At 44.3% G+C, this 7,211-nt stretch overlaps 1 long non-coding RNA gene across 1 annotated transcript; it reads right to left on the reverse strand.

The window, feature by feature from the left end:
* Positions 1–4,033: 4,033 nt before the first annotated feature.
* Positions 4,034–4,500, reverse strand: LOC127920674 (uncharacterized). The gene is made up of 3 exons (XR_008106904.1): positions 4,344–4,500; positions 4,152–4,311; positions 4,034–4,119 (listed from the first exon to the last, which is right to left on the reverse strand). It is a non-coding gene; the product is annotated as an uncharacterized LOC127920674 (long non-coding RNA).
* Between the last annotated feature and the right edge of the window lie 2,711 nt (positions 4,501–7,211).

Genomic DNA, 7,211 nt, shown 5'->3' on the forward strand with positions numbered 1-7,211 from the left:
TGTTAAACTAGAGGAGGTTACTGTCTCTGTAGAATGTTAAACTAGAGGAGGTTACTGTCTCTGTAGAATGTTAAACTAGAGGAGGTTACTGTCTCTGTAGAATGTTAAACTAGAGGAGGTTACTGTCTCTGTAGAATGTTAAACTAGAGGAGGATACTGTCTCTGTAGAATGTTAAACTAGAGGAGGTTACTGTCTCTGTAGAATGTTAAACTAGAGGAGGTTACTGTCTCTGTAGAATGTTAAACTAGAGGAGGTTACTGTCTCTGTAGAATGTTAAACTAGAGGAGGTTACTGTCTCTGTAGAATGTTAAACTAGAGGAGGATACTGTCTCTGTAGAATGTTAAACTAGAGGAGGTTACTGTCTCTGTAGAATGTTAAACTAGAGGAGGTTACTGTCTCTGTAGAATGTTAAACTAGAGGAGGTTACTGTCTCTGTAGAATGTTAAACTAGAGGAGGTTACTGTCTCTGTAGAATGTTAAACTAGAGGAGGTTACTGTCTCTGTAGAATGTTAAACTAGAGGAGGTTACTGTCTCTGTAGAATGTTAAACTGGAGGAGGTTACTGTCTCTGTAGAATGTTAAACTAGAGGAGGTTACTGTCTCTGTAGAATGTTAAACTAGAGGAGGTTACTGTCTCTGTAGAATGTTAAACTAGAGGAGGTTACTGTCTCTGTAGAATGTTAAACTAGAGGAGGTTACTGTCTCTGTATAATGTTAAACTAGAGGAGGATACTGTCTCTGTAGAATGTTAAACTAGAGGAGGTTACTGTCTCTGTAGAATGTTAAACTGTTGAGGAGGAGGTTACTGTCTCTGGTAGAATGTTAAACTAGAGGAGGTTACTGTCTCTGTAGAATGTTAAACTAGAGGAGGTTACTGTCTCTGTAGAATGTTAAACTAGAGGAGGTTACTGTCTCTGTAGAATGTTAAACTAGAGGAGGTTACTGTCTCTGTAGAATGTTAAACTAGAGGAGGATACTGTCTCTGTAGAATGTTAAACTAGAGGAGGTTACTGTCTCTGTAGAATGTTAAACTAGAGGAGGTTACTGTCTCTGTAGAATGTTAAACTAGAGGAGGTTGTCTGTAGAATGTTAAACTAGAGGAGGTTACTGTCTCTGTAGAATGTTAAACTAGAGGAGGTTGTCTGTAGAATGTTACACTAGAGGAGGTTGTCTGTAGAATGTTACAATAGAGGAGGTTGTCTGTAGAATGTTACACTAGAGGAGGTACTGTCTGTAGAATGTTAAACTAGAGGAGGTTACTGTCTGTAGAATGTTAAACTGGAGGAGGTTGCTGTCTCCTTAGAATGTTAAACTAGAAGGTTCCCCTGTAGAATGTTCTTTGTCTGTAGAATGTTAATGGTTACTGTCTCCTTGAGGAGGGTCCTCCCTCCTCACTGGAGGAGGCTGTCTCTGAGGTCAATCTGTTTAACACCTGTTCTTTCTAGAACAAACTGTGTGATGTAGAGATATGTTAGAGCCTCCCTGGAGAAATAATCCCACAGCATCTGTCTCCCTGCCTGTATAAAAGTCTTCTCAAGTTAAAAAATATGCTGCATTTCACAATCTACTGTCTCAGACTATGTTCCTTTCATGCAATGTTACACAACAAGAAACAGACAGTAGAATGACTAGAGGAGGTTGTCTCAAGAGGAAGAATAAACTAGAGGAGGTTGTCTGTAGAATGTTAAACTAGAGGAGCGGTCCTAGAATGTTTACACTAGAGGAGGTTGTCTGGGTTACCAAAGGAGGTTGCTCCAAGCCATTAGAGGTTGTCTGGAATGCTGAACAGCTAGAGGAGGTTGTAGAATGTTACATAGAGGAGGTTGTCTGAACAGCTTGTTACCACCCAAGGTTGTCCATCAGACTGCTGAACAGGAGGTTGTCTACCCCCAAGCCATCAGACTGCTGAACAGCTTCCCCCCCTTTGCCAATGGTACTGCTGAACAGCTTCTACCCTCACAAGCCTCTAGACTGCTGAACAGCTTCTACCAGTGTGATGTAGAGCCATCAGACTGATGAACAGCATCTACCCCCAAAGCCATTAGACTGCTGCAACAGCTTCTACAGACTAAGCCATCAGACTGCTGAACAGACTTCTAGCTCAACCCCAAGCCATCAGACTGCTGGAGCACAGCTGGGACCAAAAGGCTCCAAGCCCCCAAGCCATCAGACTGCTGAACAGCTTCTACCCCCAAGCCATCAGACTGCTGAACAGCTTCTACCCCCAAGCCATCAGACTGCTGAACAGCTTCTACCCCCAAGCCATCAGACTGCTGAACAGCTTCTACCCCCAAGCCATGCTGAACAGACTGCTGAACAGCTTCTACCCCCAAGCCATTAGACTGCTGAACTGCTGAACAGCTTCTACCCCAAGCCATCAGACTGCTGAACAGCTTCTATCCCCAAGCCATCAGACTGCTGAACAGCTTCTACCCCAAGCCATCAGACTGCTGAACAGCTTCTACCCCAAGCCATCAGGCTGCTGAACAGCTTCTACCCCCCAAGCCACCAGACTGCTGAACAGCTTCTATCCCCAAGCCATTAGACTGCTGAACAGCTTCTATCCCCAAGCCATCAGACTGCTGAACAGCTTCTACCCCAAGCCATCAGGCTGCTGAACAGCTTCTATCCCCAAGCCATTAGACTGCTGAACAGCTTCTATCCCCAAGCCATCAGACTGCTGAACAGCTTCTACCCCCAAGCCATCAGACTGCTGAACAGCTTCTACCCCAAGCCATCAGACTGCTGAACAGCTTCTATCCCCAAGCCATCAGACTGCTGAACAGCTTCTACCCCCAAGCCATCAGACTGCTGAACAGCTTCTACCCCCAAGCCATCAGACTGCTGAACAGCTTCTACCCCCCAAGCCATCAGACTGCTGAACAGCTTCTACCCCCAAGCCATCAGACTGCTGAACAGCTTCTACCCCAAGCCATCAGCCATCAGACTGACTGAACAGCTTCTACCCCCAAGCCATCAGACTGATGAACAGCTCTACCCCAAGCCATCAGACTGATGAACAGCTTCTACCCCCAAGCCATCAGACTGATGAACAGCTTCCCCCCAAGCCATCAGACTGATGAACAGCTTCTACCCCCAAGCCATCAGACTGATGAACAGCTTCTACCCCAAGCCATCAGACTGATGAACAGCTCATCAAATTGCTTCCTGGACTATTTATATTGATTCCTTTACAATTAATTTCTTTATCATATTGTTTTACACTCGGATATGCACACACACACACACACACACACACACACACACACACACACACACACACACACACACAGAACACACACACACACACACACACACACACACACACACACACACACACACACACACACACACACACAAACAGAACATAGGCTCACACACACACACACACACACACACACACACACACACACACACACACACAGATAGACACACTTCCACACTCTTCATCTGTTGACACTGCTACTCTGTTTATTTTATATCCTGATTGTCACTTTTACCCCGACCCACATGATCACACTGTATTACCTCAATTACCTCAACTACCTGGTGCCCCTGCACATTGACTCTGTACTGGTACTTTCTGTATATAGCCATGTTATTCCCTGGTACGTCCTGTATATAGCCATGTTGTTACCTGGTACTTCCTGTATATAGCCATGTTATTCCCTGGTACTTCCTGTATATAGCCATGTTATTACCTGGTACTTCCTGTATATAGCCATGTTATTACCTGGTACTTCCTGTATATTGCCATGTTATTACCTGGTACTTCCTGTATATTGCCATGTAATTAGCTGGTACTTCCTGTATATAGCCATGTAATTACCTGGTACTTCCTGTATATAGCCATGTTATTACCTGATACTTCCTGTATATAGCCATGTTATTACCTGATACTTCCTGTATATAGCCATGTTATTGCCTGATACTTCCTGTATATAGCCATGTTATTACCTGATACTTCCTGTATATAGCCATGTTATTACCTGATACTTCCTGTATATAGCCATGTTATTACCTGATACTTCCTGTATATAGCCATGTTATTACCTGATACTTCCTGTATATAGCCATGTTATTACCTGATACTTCCTGTATATAACCATGTTATTACCTGATACTTCCTGTATATAGCCATGTTATTACCTGATACTTCCTGTATATAGCCATGTTATTACCTGATACTTCCTGTATATAACCATGTTATTACCTGATACTTCCTGTATATAGCCATGTTATTACCTGATACTTCCTGTATATAGCCATGTTATTACCTGATACTTCCTGTATATAACCATGTTATTACCTGGTACTTCCTGTATATAGCCATGTTATTACCTGATACTTCCTGTATATAGCCATGTTATTACCTGATACTTCCTGTATATAACCATGTTATTACCTGATACTTCCTGTATATAGCCATGTTATTACCTGATACTTCCTGTATATAGCCATGTTATTACCTGATACTTCCTGTATATAACCATGTTATTACCTGGTACTCCCTGTATATAACCATGTTATTACCTGGTTCGATTCCAGGACCACCCATACGTAGAATGTATGCACACATGAAAAGTCGCTTTGTTATTACCTGGTACTTCCTGTATATAACCATGTTATTACCTGATACTTCCTGTGTATAGCCATGTTATTACCTGATACTTCCTGTATATAGCCATGTTATTACTGATACTTCCTTATTACCTGATACTTCCTGTATATAGCCATGTTATTACCTGGTACTTCCTGTATATAGCCATGTTATTACCTGATACTTCCTGTATATAGCCATGTTATTACCTGGTACTCCCTGTATATAGCCATGTTATTACCTGATACTTCCTGTATATAGCCTCATAATTGTTTTTATTGTGGTACTATTTCCTTTTTTATTTAGAAAATATTTGTCTTACTTTTGAAACTCTTCACAGTAGGGAACCGGATTGTAAGAAAGCATTTCACTGTAAAGTCTACACCTGTTGTATTCGGCGCATGTGACCAATAACATTTAAGTGATGTGTTCTATTATGACTGTTTGCAATGCCTCTGGTCAGAGTGGCCTCTGATTGTTCTAGACAACGGTCTTCATTACATACCGAGACCCAAGCATGCAGCTGGTCTGGCAGTGTTGTCCTGGTTACCAGTATTGTACAGCATCATGACAGGGGTTGGGCTCTCTGAGGGGACTTTACAGTTACTAGAGCCAAGCATGCAGCTGGTCTGGCAGTGTTGTCCTGGTTACCAGTATTGTACAGCATCATGACAGGGGTTGGGCTCTCTGAGGGGACTTTACAGTTACTAGAGCCAAGCATGCAGCTGGTCTGGCAGTGTTGTCCTGGTTACCAGTATAGTACAGCATCATGACAGGGGTTGGGCACTCTGAGGGGACTTTACAGTTACTAGAGCCAAGCATGCAGCTGGTCTGGCAGTGTTGTCCTGGTTACCAGTATTGTACAGCATCATGACAGGGGTTGGGCTCTCTGAGGGGACTTTACAGTTACTAGAGCCAAGCATGCAGCTGGTCTGGCAGTGTTGTCCTGGTTACCAGTACAGTACAGCATCATGACAGGGGTTGGGCTCTCTGAGGGGACTTTACAGTTACTAGAGCCAAGCATGCAGCTGGTCTGGCAGTGTTGTCCTGGTTACCAGTAAAGTACAGCATCATGACAGGGGTTGGGCTCTCTGAGGGGACTTTACAGTTACTAGAGCCAAGCATGCAGCTGGTCTGGCAGTGTTGTCCTGGTTACCAGTAAAGTACAGCATCATGACAGGGTTGGGCTCTCTGAGGGGACTTTACAGTTACTAGAGCCAAGCATGCAGCTGGTCTGGCAGTGTTGTCCTGGTTACCAGTACAGTACAGCATCATGACAGGGGTTCTGTGTGGGGTTCTCTGTGCTGTTTCTCCACAACTGAAGCATGTGTTTCAGACATAAGGAAGTGGATGGCTGCAAACTTTCTACTATTAAACTCGGACAAAACAGAGATGCTTGTTCTAGGTCCCAAGAAACAAAGAGATCTTCTGTTGAATCTGACAATTAATCTTAATGGTTGTACAGTCGTCTCAAATAAAAACATGAAGGACCTCGGCGTTACTCTGGACCCGGGATCTCTTTTGAAGAACATATCAAGACCACGAGGACAGCTTTTTTCCATCTACTTAACATTGCAAAAATCAGAAACTTTCTGTCCAAAAATGATGCAGAAAAATTAATCCATGCTTTTGTCACTTCTAGGTTAGACTACTGCAATGCTCTATTTTCCGGACCCGGATAAAGCACTAAATAAACTTCAGTTAGTGCTAAGGATAATGCTAGATCCTGACTAGAACCAAAAATTTGGATCATATTACTCCAGTGCAGCCTCTCTACACTGGCTTCCTGTCAAAGCAAGGGCTGATTTCAAGGTTTACTGCTAACCTACAAAGCATTACATGGGCTTGCTCCTACCTACCTCTCTGATTTGGTCCTGCCGTACATACCTACACGTACGCTACGGTCACAAGAGAGGCCTCCTAATTGTCCCTAGAATTTCTAAGCAAACAGCTGGAGGCAGGGCTTTCTCCTATAGAGCTCCATTTTATGGAACGGTCTGCCTACCCATGTCAGAGAGCTAAACTCGGTCTCAACCTTGAGTCTTTACTGAAGACATCTCTTCAGTGGGTCCTATGATTGAGTGTAGTCTGGCCCAGAGGGGAAGGTGAGACGGAAAGGCTCTGGAGCAACGAACCGCCCTTGCTGTCTCTGCCTGGCCGGTTCCCCTCTTTCCACTGGGATTCTCTGCCTCTAACCTGTTACGGGGCTGAGTCACTGGCTTGCTGGGGCTCTGAGATCAGACCCTGGGGGGCATGGACCCTCACCTGGGTGGGTTGATTCACTGTTGTGGTCGGCCTGTCTGGGTTGACCCCCCTGGGTTGTACCGTGGCGGAGATCTTTGTGGGCTATACTCGGCCTTGTCTCAGGATGGTAAGTTGGCGGTTGAAGATATCCCTCTAGTGGTGTGGGGGATGTGCTTTGGCAAAGTGGGTGGGGTTATATCCTTCCTGTTTGGCCCTGTCCGGGGTGTCTCGGATGGGGATAATGTCTCCTGACCTCCTGTCTCAGCCTCCAGTATTTATGCTGCAGTAGTTTATGTGTCAGGGGGCTAGGGTCAGTTTGTTATATCTGGGTACTTCTCCTGTCCTATTCGGTGTCCTGTGTGAAT

The sequence above is a fragment of the Oncorhynchus keta genome, unplaced genomic scaffold (genome assembly GCF_023373465.1).
Source record: "Oncorhynchus keta strain PuntledgeMale-10-30-2019 unplaced genomic scaffold, Oket_V2 Un_contig_20236_pilon_pilon, whole genome shotgun sequence".
Taxonomy (NCBI): domain Eukaryota; kingdom Metazoa; phylum Chordata; class Actinopteri; order Salmoniformes; family Salmonidae; genus Oncorhynchus; species Oncorhynchus keta.